Consider the following 19,542-nt stretch of genomic DNA (forward strand, 5'->3'; position numbering starts at 1 on the left):
AAAGCTGTGCTGTTTAGGGGCATTGGCTATGCTAAATTTGCCTTAATATTACCCCAACAGGTGCAAGAGTGTGGCGACTAGGGGATTTTCACAGTAACTTCATTGCAGTGTTAACGTAAGCCTACTTGTGACAGTGATAAATAAACTTTAAACTAAAACTTTAACGTTAAAATTTATCTTTGAAAACTATGCACTTTGTGAACGGTGTGTTTTGTCTGTATAGCGCAAGGAACAATACTTTTCGTTGTATCCTAATACATTTGACAATAATAAAACAAATCAAAATTTGCAAGAGAATGAGTGATGTTGTTGATGTGTGGCTGTCGATGTGCCTTGTAGCCCAGTTGAGCCCTGTGCAGCATGCAGACTGAAACTACCTTTCTGTGCTTCGGGTCGGCCTACCGGAGATTGCCGAGGTCACTCGGAACCGCTCCTCCCTGACAGGGCGCATGCGCCTCGGAAACCGCCATGTTGTGTCCTTAAAAAAAAGCCCAGGGTGAGGAATAATCAGGAAAAAAAATAAACAAACAACCGGCCGCGGCTACCATCGGATGGTGGATCGGAGATTCCAGGCGATCCATCGGATAGCTGGTGCCTTTCCTCTGTGTGGAAAGGTCGAGTGGAGGGATTAAAAAAGAAGCGACGGTAAGTGCAGGCCGATGCGGGGCCCCGGCAACTTTCTCCGGGCCGCCGGGGAGGAGCAGGCGGGAGTCTCAAGGCCCGGGTTAGGCCCAGAGAGTCACACAACTTCAAAGCTTCAACTCCCATCCCGGGGCCCACTGGCTGAATACCCGCTGCTCTGGTGATTCTGAAAACAAACGTTTTATTTATTCATCGCGAGTTTTGGCCGCTTTTGAAAGGCGAGGAGGAGGAGGAGGGGGGGGGGGCGTTAAGTCGCGGCGCCGTCAACATGAGAACGGGGAGGGGGGAGTGTTTCCTGCCTTCCCCAAACACACCCGTCAAAAAGACAAGTAGTTTGAAATCCTGCGCTTGATTTTCTGTCAGTTCTCCCTCGCTCGGGGTGTTTAACTCCTATTCACACCGCGGTGCCTCTGGGAAGTAGCAGAGGTTTCACTGTAGAGTTAAAGCTTTGCTACGAGTTGTCGTAAGTCTGTTTTGATTAAATAATTGGCCTGGTTTGTTTTTGTTGTTTTGCGTGGACACTGTTGAGTGATCTTTACGTTTATCTCAAAATAATCTCTGCACCTATAAAAGGTTGACAGTATTTAAATGTTGTGTGACCTCTTCGATGCAAACGTTGATCTCATTCATGATGTGAATTCGTTTGTATGCAAATACATTTTTAAAAAAAGCAAGTGCCTTGTGTGCAAGATACTCCATATTTTAGTTTTTTGTCAAATAGCTTTTTTTTAAAGTGCATCTTCTGATTTTTGCATCTGTCTCAATTTAAAGTATTCTGCTAAATGTTTCAAATAGTATAATAAAACCAGCATTTCGGTTAGAATTTGGAAACACAGACATGTATCTGCTGAAACATCCAAGGCACTTGTGCCCCCTGACCCCAGCCCATGTCCTGAACCACACTAACTGCCAACTTTACTGTCTTTCTACATTGCGTGGATTTCCTCTAGGCTCTGCAGTTTCCTCCCACAGTTCAAAAGACACGCTGGTTAGATGCATTGGCCATACTAAATTCTCCCTTAGTGTACCTGTACAGGTGCCTGAGTGTGGCAACTAGAAGATTTTCACAGTAACTTCATTGCAGTGTTAATATAAGCCTATTTGTGACACCAATACATAAACTTTAAACAACGTTGTAAACCTTAAGTTTCTCTAATTTGAGTTAGCCTATTTACTTTTCTCTCCACATTTCTGTACAGGTTAACCAAAATTTAACGGTCTCAGAAAGTTTTCTAGATTTGTATTCTGTTTCTCTATCCTAGAATTCTCACTTTTGAAGCAACTTTATGCTATCAAAAGTGATAAGCCAATCGAAAATCCCAATTCTGCTTCCCAGATTTGTTTCACCGTCTAAATTCCTCTGCTACAGGTATTTTTCTGTGTATTCTGTTCCCTTGATCTTACTGCATACTGATATTATGAGCTGTTTAGAAATTTGATGAAAGCAAAATACCATGCTCGAAACCTGAACTCAAAACCAAGTGCTGAAATGTTCAGCAAGTCTGGCAACATCTGTGGAAAGAGAAACAAAGTTAATATTGCGAGTCAGGTATGACTTCTTCAGATTTAATGTAAGTCATCAAGTCCAGTTATCAACAATTAGGATCCAAGTGAGATACCTTTGTGAGATACCACTCAACCCTGTTTTGATTGTCTTTGTGAAAATGAGATAGTAAGTTGCAATGAGAAAACAAGAAATTTACAAATGGTATAGATAGGTTAGGCAGGTGGATCAAAATGTGGCAGATGGAGTTTAATGTGGATAAATGTGAGGTTGCCCACGTTTTGGTTGGAAAATTGGAAAGGCAACTTATCTAAGTGCAGAGCATCTTCCTGGTGCTTTGATGCAAAGGGGTCTGGGTATCCTTGTGCATGACTCGCAGAAAACTAGTATGCAGGTATGGTAGGCGATAAGGAAAGCAAATGGAATTTAGACATTTATAGGTAAGGGTCAAGGTTGGGAAGGCAGGCCTTCATGGTGTAGGAGGGAGGATTTCAGATATCTGGACCATGGGGTCTCTTCCAGGGCAGATGGGACCTGTACAAGGAGGACAGGTTGCATCTAAACTGGAGGGGCACAAATATTCTGCCGGGAGGTTTGCTAGTGTCACATGGGGGGGGATTTAAACTAGTTTGGCGGGAGGGTGGGACCCAAAGCAAAGGTGAATTAGCTGAAGGGGAATGAGAGTAGGGTTAGTAAGACTCGGAGAAACAGGCAGGGTGAGATTGCAAATCAGAGGGGTTCTGGTGGACTGAAGTGCATTTGTTTCAATGTGAGAAGTGTAGCGGGTAAGGCAAATGAATTTGGATTAGTACTAGAAACTATGATGTAATTGTCATTACAGAGACTTGGTTAAGGGAAGGATAGGATTGGCAGCTTAACATTCCAGGATGTAGATGTTTCAGGCGTGATGGTGGGGGGCTGCACTATTGGTTAAGGAGAATATCAGTGCTGTACTCCAGCAGGACACCTCGGAGGGCTCACAGAGTGAGGCAATATGGGTAGAGCTCGGAATAGGAAAAGTGTAGTCACAACGTTGGGGGTTTACTTTAGGCCACTCAACTGCCAGTGGGAGATTGAGGGACAAATGTATAGGCAGATTTGGCAAGGTGTAAAGTAACAGGGTTGTGGTGGTGGGAGATTTTAATTCCTCCAATATTGACTGGGACTCACATAGTGCTAGGAGCATGGATGGGGCAGAGTTTGTAAGGAGCATCCAGGAGGGCTTCCTGAAATAGTATGTAGATAGTCCAACTAGGGAAGGGCCATACTGGACCTGGCATTGGGGATTGAGCCCAGCCAGGTAGTTGGTGTTTCAGTAGGGGAGCAGTTCGGGAACAGTGACCACAATTCAGTAAGTTTTAAGGTACCGATGGATAAAGATAAATGTAGTCCTCAAGTTAAGGTGCTAAATTGGGGAAGGCTAATCACAACAATATTAGGCAGGAACTGGAGAATGTAGATTGGGAGCAGATTTTTGAGGGCAAATCAACATCTGGCATGTGGGAGGCTTTCAAGTGTAAGTTGATAGGGATTTAGGACCAGCACGTTCCTGTAAGGATGAAGGATACATATGGCAAGTTTTGGGAATCTTGGATAACGAGAGATATTGTGAGTCTTTTCAAAGAGAAAAAGGAAGCATTTGTCAAATCAGAGGAATGACTTAAATGTGTTCAATAATGGAAAGCAGAATGAATGTTATTTTGTTTTATAATTACTAATGATGTTTGTATATCAAATATTAAGATGAGGAAAAGCATCCTGGTGAGGTTGCTCAGTGTTAGGCAAGTGTGTACTATTCCACTGACTTCGCCATGTAACCCTGCATATTCTCCCTTTTCAGATGACAGTCTAATTCCCTTCTAGATACATCAGTTGAACCTGTCTTCACACACTCAGGCAGTGCATTCCAAACCCCAATCATTAGCTGCGTAAAGAGGTTTCTGTTCATCACTTTTTTTTTTGTTTCATTTACTAATTAGTTTAAATCTCGCCCTCTTGTTCTGAATCCTTTCACAAGTGGGAACAGTTATACCCCTCATGATTTTGCATACAGTGTGGCGCAGTGGTTACCACTGAAATGTCACAGCTCCAGGGATTCAATTCCATCCTCGGGTGACTGTGTTTACACAATCTCCCCATGTTCGCTGAATATATTTAAGTCATGGGTAGATAGGTTTCTGATAGACAAGGGAATTAAGGGTTATGGGGAGAAAGCGGGAAAGTGGAACTGATCCACTTCAGATGAGCCATGATCTTGTTGAATGGCGGGGCAGGCTCGAAGGGCTAGATGGCCTACTCCTGCTCCTATTTCTCATGTTCTTAAGCTGGGAACACACGAAGCGAGTGTGGAATACAAGGAAAGTAGAAAAAAACTTAAGCGAAGAGTAAGAAGGGCTAAAAGGGGTCATGAAAAAGCATTGGTCAGCAAGATTAAGGAAAATCCTTAATTTATAAAGAGCGAGAGGGTTGGCCCATTCAAGGACAGGGGAGGGAATCTGTGTGTGGAGCCAAAGGAAATGGGCGAGGTATTAAATGAGTACTTTGTGTCAGTATTCACCACAGAAAAGGACTTGGCGGATGATGAATCTGGGAAAGGATATGTAGATAGTTTGAGTCATGTTGAGATCAAAAAAGAGGAAGTATTGGGGTTCTTGAGAAACATCAAGGTAGATAAGTCTCCAGGGCCTGATGGGATATACCCCAGAATACTGAGAGAGGCAAGGGAGGAAATTGCTGGGGCCTTGAGAGAAATCTTTGTATCCTCACTGACCACAGGGAAGGTCCCAGAGGATTGGAGAATAATCAATGTTGTTCCTTTGTTTAAGAAGGGTAGCAGGAATAATGCAGATAATTACAGGCCGGTGAGCCTTACATCAGTGGTAGGGAAATTATTGGAGAAGATTCTTCGAGACAGGATTTATTCCCACTTGGAAGTAAGTGGACGTATTCGTGAGAGGCAACATGGTTTTGTGAAGGCGAGGTCGTGTCTCAAGTTTTTCGAGGAAGTGCCGAAGATGATTGATGAGGGTGGGGCAGTGGATGTTGTCTACGTGGACTTCAGTAAGGCCTTAGTCAAGGTCCCTCATTGCAGACTGGTGCAGAAGGTGAAGTCGCATGGGATCAGATGTGAGCTGGCAAGGTGGATACAAAACTGGCTCGGTCATAGAAGACAGAGGGTAGCAGTGAATGGAGGGCTGTGACAAGTGGTGTTCCTCAGCATTCAGTATTGGGATCTTTGCAGTTTGTAATGTGTATATATATAGGAGGAAAATGTAACTGGATTGATTAGTAAGTTTGCAGATGACACAAAGGTTGGTGGATTTGCGGATAGTGATGAGGACCATCAGAGGATACAGCAGGATGTAGATCAGTTGGAGACTTGGGCAGAGAGATGGCAGATGGAGTTTAATTGGACAAGTGTGAGGTAATGCATTTTGGAAGGTCTAATAGAGTAAATGGCAGAACCCTTCGGAATATTGATAGGCAAAGGGATCTGGGTATACAGGTACACAGATCACTGAAAGTGGCAATGCAGGTGGAGAAGATAGTCAAGAAGGTATATGGCATGCTTGCCTTCATTGGCCGGGATATCAAGTTTAAAAATTGGTAAGTCATGTTGCCGCTTTATAGAATCTTAGCGAGGCTGCACTTGGAATATAGTGTTCAATTCTGGTCGCCACACTATCAGAAGGATGTGGAGGCTTTGGAGAGGCTACCAGAGGATACTTCCCGGGAATCCAGTGAATTTACCAAAATTCACTGGATTCCGGGGAAGTGCCGGAAGATTGGAAAACGACTAATGTTACGCTGCTGTTTGAAAAAGGTAGCAGACAAAAGGCAGGGAATTATAGGATGGTTAGTTTAACGTCTGTAGTTGGAAAAATGCTTGAATCCGTCATCAAAGAAGAAATAGCGAGGCACCTAGAAAGGAAGGGTTTGATAGAGCAAACGCAGCACGGATTTGTTAAAGGGATGTCGTGTTTAACATAAGAACATAAGAAATAGGAGCAGGAGTAGGCCATCTAGCCCTTCGAGCCTGCCCCGCCATTCAATAAGATCATGGCTGATCTGTCGCTGCTCAGTTCCACTTTCCCGCTTTCTCCCCATAACCCTTAATCCCCTCTCCTATCAAAAACCCATCAACCCGCGTCTTAAAAATATTTAGCGAGGCAGCCTCCACCACTTCAACGGGCAGAGAATTCCAGAGATTCACCACCCTTTGAGTGAAGAACTTCCTCCTCAACTCCGTTCTAAACTGCCCCCCTTTTATCTTGAGGCTGTGCCCCCTAGTCCTACTGTCTTTTTTGAGCGGGAAGAGTCTCTCCACCTCTATCCTATCCATCCCATTCATCATCTTATACGTCTCAATGAGATCTCCCCTCATTCTTCTAAACTCTAACAAGTACAAGCCCAGTTTATTCAGCCTCTCCTCATAGCTCAACCCCCTCAACTCCGGTATCAGCCTAGTAAACCTCCTCTGCACTCCCTCCAAGGCCAAAATATCTTTGCGCAGGTTTATGTAAGGTGTTAGCGTGGATAGAGGATTGGTTGTCTAATAGGAAGCAGAGAGTTGGTATCAATGGGTGCTATTCTGATTGGCGGTTGGTGACTGGTGGAGTGCTGCAGGGATCGGTGCTGGGGCCTCAACTATTTACCATTTGTATAGATGGTCTGGAGGAGGGGGCTGAGTGTAGGGTGACGAAATTTGCTGATGACGTGAAGATGAGTGGAAAAGCAAATTGCGCAGAGGGTGTGGAAAGTCTGCAGAGGGATCTGGATAGGCTGAGCGAGTGGGCGAGGACCTGGCAGATGGAGTACAATGTTAGCAAGTGTGAGGTTATCCACTTTGGCAGGAATAATAGTAGGAGGGATTACTATTTAAAGGGCGAAAAGCTGCAGCATGCTACGATGCAGAGGGACCTGGGGGTCCTTGTGCATGAGTTGCAAAAACTCAGTCTGCAGGTGCAGCAGGTGATCAAGAAGGCGAATGGGATGCTGGCCTTTATAGCGAGGGGGATAGAATATAAAAGCAGGGAGGTCTTGCTGCAACTGTACAGGGTACTGGTGAGGCCACAGCTGGAGTACAGTGTGCAGTTTTGGTCGCCGCACTTGCGCAAGGATATTTTGGCCTTGGAGGGAGTGCAGAGGAGGTTCACTAGGCTGATACCGGAGATGACGGGCTTGGACTATGAAGAGAGACTAAATAGACTGGGCTGCACTTGTTGGAGTTTAGAAGGCTGAAGGGGGGGATCTTATAGAGACGTATAAGATAATGAAAGGGCTGGATAGGGTAGAGGTAGAGAGATTCTTCCTGCTTAGAAAGGATAGCAGGACTAGAGGGCACAGCCTCAAGATAAGGTGAGGGGGGACAGTTTAGATTGGAGTTGAGGAGGAACTTCTTCACTCAAAGGGTGGTGAATCTCTGGAATTCTCTGCCCGTTGATGTGGTGGAGGCTACCTCGCTAAGTATATTTAAGTCATGGGTAGATAGGTTTTTGACAGACAAGGGAATTAAGGGTTATGGGGAGAAAGCAGGAAAGTGGAACTGATCCACTTCAGATCAGCCATGATCTTATTGAATGGCGGGGCAGGCTCGAAGGGCTAGATGGCCTACTCCTGCTCCTATTTCTTATGTTCTTAGGATACAGAAATGATTTACCAGGATGTTGCCTGGCATGGAGGGCATTAGCTACGAGGAGAGGTTGGGGAAACTTGGTTTGTTCTCACTGGAGTGACGGAAGTTGAGGGGAGACCTGATAGAAGTCTACAAGATTATGGGGGACATGGACAGAATAGATAGTCAGAAACTTTTTCCCAGGGTGGAACAGTAAATTACTAGGGGGCATAGGTTTAAGGTGCGAGGGGCAAGTTTTAAAAGAGATGTACGAGGCAGATTTTTTGCACAGAGAGTGGTGGGTGTCTGGAACTCATTGCTGGGGGAGGTAGTGGAAGTGGATACGGTAGTTACTTTAAGGGGTGTCTTGACAAGTACATGAATGAGATGGGAATAGAGGGATATGGTCCCTGGAAGCATAGGGGGTTTTAGTTAAGTCAGGCAGCATGGTCGGTGCAGGCTTGGAGAGCCGAAGCGCCTGTTCCTGTGCTGTAATTTTCTTTGGTCTTTGTTCTTGAATAACCTCAGCCAGTATTAGAATTGAATGGCATCACTTTGCATCACTAACTAACCATCCAGCCAACTGAGCTGATCCCGACTCCTCATAATTATCCCTCAACTGTACAAGGCGGGACCACACATGGAGTACTGTGTACAATTTTGGCTCCCTTAATTGAGGAAGGATATAGTGGCATTGGAGGCAGTTCAGAGGAGGTTCACTAGGTTGATTCCAGTGTTGGAGAGAATGAGCAGTTTAGGCCTATACTCTTTAGGGTTTAGAAGAATGAGAGGAGACCTGAGTTGAGGTGTATAAAAATAATAAAAGGTAATGACAAAGTAGATGCCTCCTCTTGTAGGGCTGTCTAGAACAGGAGTTCATAGTTTTAGGATAAAAGGTAGCAGATTTAAAACCAAGATAAGGCAAAATTACTTCTCAAAGGGTCTCAAATCTGTGGAATTCACTACCCCAGAGTGTGTTGGAGCCAGGACGTTGAGTAAATTTAAGGAGTAGATCAACAGATTTTTAATTAGCAATGATTTGAAGGGTTTTGGAGAAAGGGCAGGAAAGTGGAGTTGAGGCGGATATGAGATTGCATTGATTGACGGAACAGGCTTGAAGGACTGAATTACTTATGTCTGCTTCTAGTTTGTTTCTGGGTTCTAATGTAAAAGTGATATGGAGATGCTGGCGTTGGACTGGGTAAACACAGTAAGAAGCCTCATAACACCAGATTAAAGTCCAATAAGTTTATTTGGTAGTAAATGCTACTCGCCTTCGGAACTCTGATCCTTCATCAGATGAGTGGGGAGTTCTGATCACAGAGAGGGCATATAAAGGCACACACAGTTTACAGAATACTGATTAGAATGAGAGTCTTTACAGCTAATCACTAATCAAGTCTTAAAGATATCTGCACATTGTCTGCACCTTTAAGACTTGATTAGTTGTAAAGACTTGTGTTCTAATCGGTATTCTGTAAACCGTGTGTGCCTCTATATGTCCTGTTTGTGATCAGAACTTCCCACTCACCTGTCGAAGGAACAGCGTCCCGAAGGCTAGTGGCATTTACTACCATATAAACCTATTAGACTTAAACCTGGTGTTGAGAGACTTCAGGGGTGAAACCATGATCAAGCAGATGGTTCGCCCAGGACAAGGCAATCCATTGCATTCCAGGTGTGCTGATGCAAAATTTGTGAGACTTCTTCCAATGTAAAAGTACATTGGAAGAAGTCTCACAAATTTTTAAAAGTAATCTTCTGTACTGTCACACACTTTGCTATGGATTTCTTTGGCGGCTGCTTCTTTATTTCGAAATTAATCAATGGCAGTGTCCAAGTCTGTGAACAAGAGCAAAATGCTGCAGATGTTGGAAAACTGAATTAAAACTAGAAATGTTCGGCAGACCAGGTAGCAGCGAAGGAGAAAAACGAAATTAACATTTAATGTTGGTGATCGTTTTTCTGAACTTGGGTCCATGTCTTTGAAGTTTATTGAGATTTCTGAGTCTGTACCTTTTATCTTAAGTAATTTCTGGACAGGCACATTTTTTGATCTTACCTCAAAGCTGTTATTCTGTGCTACTGCTGTCAGCTTTCAGCGCAAGAGTCTGCATGGTTGGAACCTGAAGCCAAATTTTGCAGGATTGGCTAAAGCTGATGATGGGGAAGGACTGGCAGTTAATCCAAGATATAATTGAAGAGTCGGTGGTTTGTTCTTTGGTCATGTTGTAGTTTATGCAGGATTGAATTTAGGATGCCGTGAAAGCTGTGTTTGACGAATTTATTGGATTTCTATGAGGATGTGACGAGTGCGGTAGACAGAGGGGAACCAGTGGATGTGGTGTTTTTAGATTTCCAAAAGGCATTTGATAAGCTGCCTCATAAAAGGTTGCTACAGAAGGTTAGGGTGCACGGAGTTGGGGGTAAGGTGTTTGCGTGGATAGAGGATTGGCTGTCTAATAGGAAGCAGAGAGTTGGTATCAATGGGTGCTATTCTGGTTGGCGGTTGGTGACTAGTGGAGTGCCGCAGGGATTGGTGCTGGGGCCTCAACTTCTTACCATTTATATAGATGATCTGGAGGAGGGGGCTGAGTGTAGGGTGACAAAATTTGCTGATGACGCGAAGATGAGTGGAAAAGCAAATTGCGCGGAGGGTGTAGAAGGTCTGCAGAGAGACTGGATAGGCTGAGCGAGTGGGCGAGGACCTGGCAGATGGAGTATAATGTTAGCAAGTGTGAGGTTATCCACTTTGGCAGAAATAATAGTAGGAGGGATTATTATTTAAAAGGCGAAACGCTGCAGCATGCTACGGTGCAGAGGGACCTGGGGGTCCTTGTGCACGAGCCGCAAAAACCCAGTCTGCAGGTGCAGCAGGTGATCAAGAAGGCGAATGGAATGTTGGCCTTTATAACGAGGGGGATAGAATATAAAAGTAGGGAGGTCTTGCTGCAACTGTACAGGGTACTGGTGAGGCCACAGCTGGAGTACTGTGTGCAGTTTTGGTCGCCGCACTCGCGCAAGGATATTTTGGCTTTGGAGGGAGTGCAGAGGAGGTTCACTAGGCTGACACTGGAGATGAGGGGTTGGCCTATGAAGAGAGACTAAATAGACTGTGTCTGTACTCGTTGGAGTTCAGAACGCTGAAGGGGGGATCTTATAGAGATATATAAGATAATGAAGGGAATGGATAGGGTAGAGGTAGAGAGATTCTTCCTGCTTAGAAAGGATAGCAGGACTAGAGGACAGCCTCAAGATAAGGGGGGGCAGTTTAGATTGGAGTTGAGGAGGAACTTCTTCACTCAAAGGGTGGTGAATCTCTGGAATTCTCTGCCCGTTGAAGTGGTGGAGGCTACCTCGCTAAATATATTTAAGTCACGGGTAGATAGGTTTTTGATAGACAGGGGAATTAAGGGTTATGGGGAGAGAGCGGGAAAGTGGAACTGATCCACTTAAGATCAGCCAGGATCTTATTGAATGGCGGGGTGGGCTCAAAGGGCTAGATGGCCTACTCCTGCTCCTATTTCTTATGTCCTTATGCTGTAAGGAGAACAATTAAGTTGTCCAGAGATGACAAAAAAAAAGGATTAAGGCTGCAGTAGGAATAGAATGACGTGTGGCTTTGTTCTAGATATGGAAGTAGACAGGTTTGTTGTTTAACTCCCCCAGGCAACACCTAGTATGCTGCATTATGCTGAGATGATGCACTTTAAGTTGAGCCTGAGGGAGTAAGTGGAGACGGAATGGAATCATGGATTAGGGTAATTTGATGGCAGTCTGTTTGGATTCCAATGTTAACATAGAACATTACAGCGCAGAACAGGCCCTTCGGCCCACGATGTTGCGCCGACCAGCTTTTAAAGAAAACAACACTAACCCACTAATCTAAACCAATCCCATATCATCCATAAACCTATCCACAGATCTCTTAAATGCCCCCAAACTAGACGCATTTACAACTGCAGCTGGCAGGGCATTCCAGTCCCTCACCACCCTCTGGGTAAAGAACCTACCCCTGACATCAGTCCTATAACTACCCCCCCATGAAGATTCATGGTTAAATTTGGCATGTTAGCTACGACTCTCACCAACTTTTACAGATGCACCATAGAAAGTATTCTTTCTGGTTGTATCACTGTTTGGTATGGCTCCTGCTCTGCCCCAGACCACAAGAAACTACAAAGGATCGTGAATACAGCCCAGCCCATCTCGCGAACTAGCCCTCCATCTGTTGACTCTGTCTACACTCCCCACTGCCTTGGAAAAGCAGCCAGCATAATTAAGGACCTCACACACTCCAGACATTCTCTCTTCCACCTTCTTCTGTTGGTTAAAAAAAAGTACAAAAGTTCGAGGTCACATACCAACTGACTTGAGGACAGCTTCTTCCCTGCTGCCGTCAGACTTTTGAATGGAACTACCTTGCACTAAATTGATCCTTCTCTACACCCTAGCTATGACTGTAACACTACATTCTGCACTCTATCATTTCCTTCTCTACGAATGGTATGCTTTATCTGCATAGCATGCAAGAAACAATACACTGTAAACTAATACATGTGACAATAAATCAAATCAAAACTTTGGACAGCACAATATGGAGGATGTTTTTAGCTGTAGTTTGTACCTTTAAATACGTAGAATCACAAAGGTTTACAGCATGGAAACAGATCCTTCAGCCCAACTTGTCCATGCTGCCCAGTTTTTACAGTTAAGTTAGTCCCAGTTGCCTGCATTTGGTCCATATCCCTCTATACCCACCTTACCCATGTAACTGTCTAAATGCTGGGAGGAATGGGTTTGAATTTATGGGGCATTGGCATCAGTATTGGGGTAGGTGGGACCTGTTCGGGCGGGATGGGGTGGGTCTGAACCGTGCTGGGACCAGAGTCCTGGCAAATCGTGTAAAGAGGACTGTAGACAGGGCTTTAAACTAATTGGGGGGGGAGGGTGCGAGGGTAGGTGACATTACGAGGCCTAAAGTTAAGGAGGGGGTACAGGTAAGGGTGGAGGCCGAGGGTGTCCCAATAATAAAGGGAGTAGGGGGCGTGAGTATGAATAGGGTCCAGGGGAAGGCTGGGATGAAGGCACTTTCTCTGAATGCACGAAGCATTCGGAATAAAGTGGATGAGCTGGTGGCGCAGATCGACACAAATGGATACGATCTGGTGGCCATTACAGAGACGTGGCTGCAAGGTGACAGGGACTGGGAGCTGAATGTCCAGGGGTATCAAGTGTTTAGGAAGGATAGGCGGGAGGGAAAAGGGGGGGGCGTAGCTCTGCTGATTAAGGATAGCATCAGGGTGGTAGCAAGGGATGATATTGGAGCCAAAGAGCAGAAAGTGGAATCGTTGTGGGTGGAGATTAGGAACAGCAAAGGGAAGAAGACGCTGGTGGGTGTCGTCTATAGGCCCCCGAATAATGATCTGGAGGTGGGGTGGGCTGTTAACGCGCAAATAAGTGCGGCGTGCAGGAATGGGACGGCCGTAATTATGGGGGATTTCAATCTGCATATTGATTGGTCGACCCATGTTGGACGCGGTGGGCTCGAGGAGGAGTTCTTGGAATGCTGCCGGGATAGTTTCCTTGAACAATGTGTGTTGGAGCCGACGAGGGAGCGAGCTGTCTTGGATCTGGTGTTATGTAATGAGGCGGGTAGAATCAGGGACGTTGCGGTAAAGGATCCTCTTGGGGAGAGTGATCATTGTATGGTGGAGTTTCTGGTGCAGATGGAGGACGACAAAGTGGGTTCCCGGACACGCGTCCTTTGTTTGAACAGAGGGGAGTACAGTAGGATGAGAGAGGAATTGGCGAATGTGGACTGGGGGAGCGCGTTGGAAGGTAGGTCTGCTGGGGAGCAGTGGAGGATTTTTAAGGAGATCTTTCTTGGCGCTCAGCGGAAATTTATTCCGATGGTCAAAAAGGACCATAGGAGGAGAGGTAATCAGCCGTGGATAACGAAGGAGGTGAAGGAAAGTGTTAAGTTAAAAGCGGAGGTGTTTAGAGTAGCTAAGAGTAGTGGGCGAGAAGAGGACTGGGAGAGGTTTAAATGTCAACAAAGATTGACAAAGAAATTGATAAAGAAGGGTAGGATAAACTATGAAGCTGGGCTAGCACTTAATATAAAAAAGGATAGCAAGAGTTTTTATAAGTATATAAAAAGGGAGAGGCTGGCTAGGGTGAACGTTGGACCCTTAGAGGATGAGAAGGGGGACTTAGTGGTAGGGGATGGGGAAATGGCTGAGGTCTTGAATAACTTTTTTGTTTCGGTCATCACGGAGGAGGATGTGAATAATTTGCCGGGTGTTAGCGATGGAAAGGTGGTAGGACTGGAGGGTCTTGATGACATTACTGTTACTAGAGAGGCGGTGCTCGACAGACTGGAGGGGCTGATTGTGGACAAGTCCCCAGGACCGGATGGAATGCATCCGAGGGTTCTGAAAGAAATGGCGGAGGTGATAGTGGATGCCTTGGTGGTTATTTTCCAGACGTCGCTGAATTCCGGGGAAGTGCCGGAAGATTGGAAAGCGGCTAATGTTACGCCGTTGTTTAAGAAGGGTGCCAGGCAAAAGGCGGGGAATTATAGGCCGGTTAGTTTAACGTCTGTTGTAGGTAAAATGTTAGAATCCGTCATCAAGGAGGAAATAGCGAGGCATCTTGAAGGGAATTGCTTGATAGAGCAGACGCAGCACGGTTTCGTTAAGGGGAAGTCGTGTCTGACAAATTTACTTGAGTTCTATGAGGATGTGTCTAGGGTGGTGGATAGAGGAGAGCCGGTGGATGTGGTCTTTCTTGATTTTCAGAAGGCGTTTGACAAGGTACCTCACAAGAGGTTATTGCAGAAGGTCAGGGGACATGGAGTTGGGTGTAGGGTGTTAGCGTGGATAGAGGACTGGTTGTCAAATAGGAGGCAGAGAGTGGGGGTCAATGGGTGCTATTCGGATTGGCGGTTGGTGACTAGTGGAGTGCCTCAGGGGTCGGTGCTGGGGCCTCAGCTATTTACCATTTATATAGATGATCTGGAGGAGGGAACTGAGTGTACGGTGTCGAAATTTGTTGATGACACCAAGATTGGTGGAAAGGCGAATTGTGCGGAGGGTGTGGAGAGTCTGCAGAAGGATCTAGATAGGCTGGGCGAATGGGCCAGGAACTGGCAAATGGAATTTAATGTTGGCAAGTGCGAGGTGGTCCACTTTGGTAGGAATAATGGTAGGAAGGATTATTACTTACGTGGAGAAAAACTGCAGCAGGCGATGGTGCAGAGGGACCTCGGGGTCCTTGTGCATGAGTCGTGAAAACCCAGCTTGCAGGTGCAGCAGGTGGTCAGGAAGGCTAATGGGATGCTGGCCTTCATAGCGAGGGGGATTGAATATAAAAGTAGGGAGGTCTTGCTGCGGCTGTATAGGGCATTGGTGAGGCCGCAGCTGGAGTACTGTGTGCAGTTTTGTGCGCTGTACTTACGCAAGGATATTTTGGCCTTGGAGGGAGTGCAGAGGAGGTTTACTAGGCTGATACCGGAGTTGAGGGGGTTGAGCTATGAGGAGAGGCTGAATAAACTAGGCTTGTACTCGTTAGAGTTTAGAAGAATGAGAGGAGATCTCATTGAGACGTATAAGATGATGAATGGGATGGATAGGATAGAGGTGGAGAGACTCTTCCCGCTCAGAAAGGACAGTAGGACTAGGGGGCACAGCCTCAAGATAAAGGGGGGGCAGTTTAGAACAGAGTTGAGGAAGAACTTCTTCACTCAAAGGGTGGTGAATCTCTGGAATTCTCTGCCCGTTGAAGTGGTGGAGGCTACCTTGCTAAATATTTTTAAGAAGCGGGTTGATGGGTTTTTGATAAGAGAGGTGATTAAGGGTTATGGGGAGAGGGCGGGAATGTGGAACTGAGCCACGACAGATCAGCCATGATCTTATTGAATGGCGGGGCAGGCTCGAAGGGCCAGATGGCCTACTCCTGCTCCAGTTTCTTATGTCCTTATGTTCTAAAAGACAAAATTGTACCTGCCTCTGCTACTGCCTCTTGCAGCTCATTCCAGACACTCACCACCCTCTGTGTGGGGGGGAACAAAATACCCTCTGGACTCTTTTGTATCTCTCCCCTCTCACCTTAAACCTATGCCCTCTAGTTTTAGACTCCCCTTCCTTTGGGAAAAGATGTTGACTCTCTATCTATTCTATGCCCCTCATTATTTTATAGCCCTCTATAAGTTCACCCCTAAGTCCCGTATGCTTCAGGGGAAAAAGTCCCAGCCTATCCAGCTTCCTCGTAATTCAACCATCAAGTCCAGGTAGCATCCTAGTAAATCTTTTCTGCACTCTTTCTTGTTTGATAATATCCTTTCTATTATAGGGTGACCAAAACTGAATATAGTAGTCCAAGTGTGGCCTTACCAATGTCATGTACAACGTCAACAAGATGGGTTTCAACTCCTGTATTCAATGTTCTGACCAATGAAACCAAAAATGTTGAAGGCCTTTTTCACCCCCCTGTCCATCTGTGACTCCACTTTTAAGGAGCTATGAATCTGTACCCCCAGATCTCTTTGTTCTATAACTCCCCCCAGCGCCCTATCATTAACTGAGTAAGACCTGTCTTGGTTCAATCTACCACCAAGTTTGCTGACGACACCACCATAGTGGACCTCAAACAATGATGAGAGAGTACAAGAATGAAATTGAGAATCTGGTGAATTGGTGCGGCAACAATAATCCTTCCCTCAGTGTCAACAAAATGGAGGACATTGTCATCGACTTCAGGAAATGTAAAGGAGAACATGTCCCTGGCTACATCAACAGGGACAAAAGTAGAAAGGGTTGAGGGTCAAGTTTTTACGTGTCCAGATCACCAGTAACCTGTCCTAGTCCCCCCATGCCGACACTATAGTTAAGAAAGCCCACCAACGCCTCTACTTTCTCAGAAGACTGAGAAAATTTGGCATGTCAGCTACGACTCTCACCAACTTTTACAGATGCACCATAGAAAGCATTCTTTCTGGTTGTATCACAGCTTGGTATGGCTCCTGCTGTGCCCAAGACTGCAAAGAACAACAAAAGCTCGTGAATGAAGCCCAATCCATCATGCAAACCAGCCTCCCATCCGTTGACTCTGTCTGTACTCCCACAGCCTTGGTAAAGCAGCTAGCATAATTAATGACCCCACACACCCCAGACATTCTCTTTTCCATTGGGAAAAAGATACAAAAGTCTGAGGTCGTGTACCAACTCACTCGAGAACAGCTTCTTCCCTGCTGCTCAGACTTTTGAATGGACTTACCTTGCATTAAGTTGATCTTTCTCTACACCCTAACTATGACTAACACTACATTCTGTACTTTCTCCTTTCCTTCTCTATGAACGGTACTTTGACTGTATAGTGCGCAAGAAACAATACTTCAAATCAAATCAAAATGCATCATTTTGCATTTATCTAAACTAAACTCCATCTGCCATTCATCAGCCCACTGGCTCAATTGACTAAGTTCCCGGAGCAATCCTAGATAACCTTCTTCACTGTTCGCTATGCCACCAATCTTCGTGTCATTTGCAAACATACTAATCATGCCTCCTAAATTCTCATCCAAATCATTAATATAAATGACAAATAACTTTGAACCCAGCAACAATTCCTGAGACACACCACTGGTTATAGGCCTCCAGTTTGAAAAACAACCCTTGACAACCACCCTCTGTCTTTTGTCATCAAGCCAATTTTGTATCCAATTGGTTACCTCACTCTGGATCCCATGACATTTAACATTGTGCAACAATCTACAATGCAGTACCTTGCTAAAGTCCACGTAGGTAATGCTGACTGCATTGCCCTCATCTACCTTCTTGGTTAGCCCTTCAAAAAACTCAATCAAATTCGTGAGATATAATTTTCCCCTCACAAAGCCATGCTGACTGTCCCTAATCAGTCCTTGCCTCTCTAAATGCCTGTAGATCCTGCCTGTCAGAATACCTTCTAACAACGTAACCACTACAGACGTTTGGCTCACCGGCTTGTAGTTCCCAGGCTTTTCCCTGCAGTTCTCCTTAAACAAAGGCACAACATTTGCCACCTTCCAAGCTTTAGGCACCTCACCTGTGGCAATTGATGATTCAAATATGTCTGTTAAGGGACTTGTAACTTCCTCCCTAGTCTCCCTGGGATACGCTTCATCAGGCCTCGGGGACTTATTTACCTTGATGCACTTCAAGAATTCCAGCACCACCTCCTCCGAAATATGTACACACTTCAAGACATCAATATTTATTTCTCAAAGTTCCCTAACATCCATGCCTTTCTCAAATGCTGATGAGAAATATTCATTTAGGGTCTCACCCATCTCTTATGGCTCCATGCGTAGATGACCTTGTTGGTCCTTAAGAGGCCCTGTTCTCTCCCCAGTTGCTCTTCTGCCCTTTTTTGTATTTGTAGAAGCTCTTTGGATTTTCCTTTGCCTTATTTGCCACAGCAATCTTGTGTTCCCCTTTTGCACTCCTGATTTCTCCCCTCATTCCGACACCGTCTGTACTCTTCAAGGAATCCACTTGATCCGAGCTGCCTGTGCATATTATATGCCTCTTTGACAAGGGCCTCAATATCCCGAGTCATCCAGATTCCCCTACTTCTACCAGCCTTCCCCTTCACTCTAAAAGGAATGTACTTAACCTGAACCCTGGTTAACACACTTTTGAAAGCCTCCCACTTATCAGCCGTCTCTTTGCCTGCCAACAGACTCCCCTGAGCAACTTTTGAAATTTCCTGTCAAATACAATAAAATTGGTCTTGCCCTAATTTAGAATTTTAACTTTTGGGCCAGACCTGTCATTCTCCACAGCTATCTTAAAACTAATGGAATTATGGTCACTGGTCCCAAAGTAATTCCTCGCTAACACTTCTGTCACCTGCTGTTTCTTATTCCTCAAGAGGAGGTCAAGTTTTGCCCCCTCTTTAGTTGGGCCATTCACATCTGAATACTTTATTAATGAAAGTCACTGGGATTAAATCAGAAGACAAAACAGATGTATATACAAGAGAAATTGAGCAATTACAACACTCGAGTTTGGCTGCCCAGAGAAATTTGACACCATTCTTTGTGTATGCCATGATAATGTGTAAGCCATAATTCTACCAACAGAACCACTATTAAGTTTATCAGTGAAAACTGGAGTCAAACAAGGCTGTGTCATTGCGCCAGTTGTCATCTCCATTTTCCTGGCTGCAATACTATACTATACCTCACCTCCAGCAAATTACCCACAGCTGAGGAGATAATGTACAGAACAGATGGGAAACTGTTCAAGCTAGGCTACCTTCAAACCAAAACCACTCCTGAACACCTCAGTTGTAAGAGCTTCAGTCTGCAAATAACACGTATGTGTGCTCACTCAGAAACTGAGCTCCAGGTCATGGTTGATTTCTTGTCTGAACTGTATAAGAAAATTTTCATTCAAGTCATTTGTTAATCATTCAAAACCACCTGAGCAGGACATGGTATTTGTATGCCTGACACCAGACCCCTGAAGTAATTACTCTACTCTGAACTTGGACACGGAGATTAGTGGAAACACTTTAGGGATGTCCTTGAGGTCCATTTTCTCATCCCTAAAGAAGTCAAACGTATTGGTTGATTCATGGGAGAACCTGGCTTGTAAATAGCCAAAATGAAGGCAGCTCATTCGGAAAGGTGTCAAACATATCAAATGTACAGAGATGAAGTTGAGGCACAGGACTAGAGAGCACAGCCTCAAGATAAAGGGGGGGGGGGGGGTGCAGTTTGGAACGGAGTTGA

At 45.2% G+C, this 19,542-nt stretch overlaps 1 protein-coding gene across 1 annotated transcript in view; it reads left to right on the top strand.

Annotated features, from left to right (window-relative positions):
* The first annotated feature begins 471 nt into the window (after nucleotides 1-471).
* The window catches only part of smad4b (SMAD family member 4b), a 104,787-nt gene continuing 85,716 nt past the window's right edge, over nucleotides 472-19,542 (top strand). Inside the window, exon 1 of the mRNA XM_080208208.1 lies at nucleotides 472-645. The gene's annotated coding sequence lies outside the window, so the exon portion shown is untranslated. The remainder of the gene's footprint in view (nucleotides 646-19,542) is intronic.

The sequence above is a fragment of the Carcharhinus amblyrhynchos genome, chromosome 1, assembly GCF_965287045.1.
Source record: "Carcharhinus amblyrhynchos chromosome 1, sCarAmb.v2.hapA, whole genome shotgun sequence".
Lineage (NCBI taxonomy): Eukaryota > Metazoa > Chordata > Chondrichthyes > Carcharhiniformes > Carcharhinidae > Carcharhinus > Carcharhinus amblyrhynchos.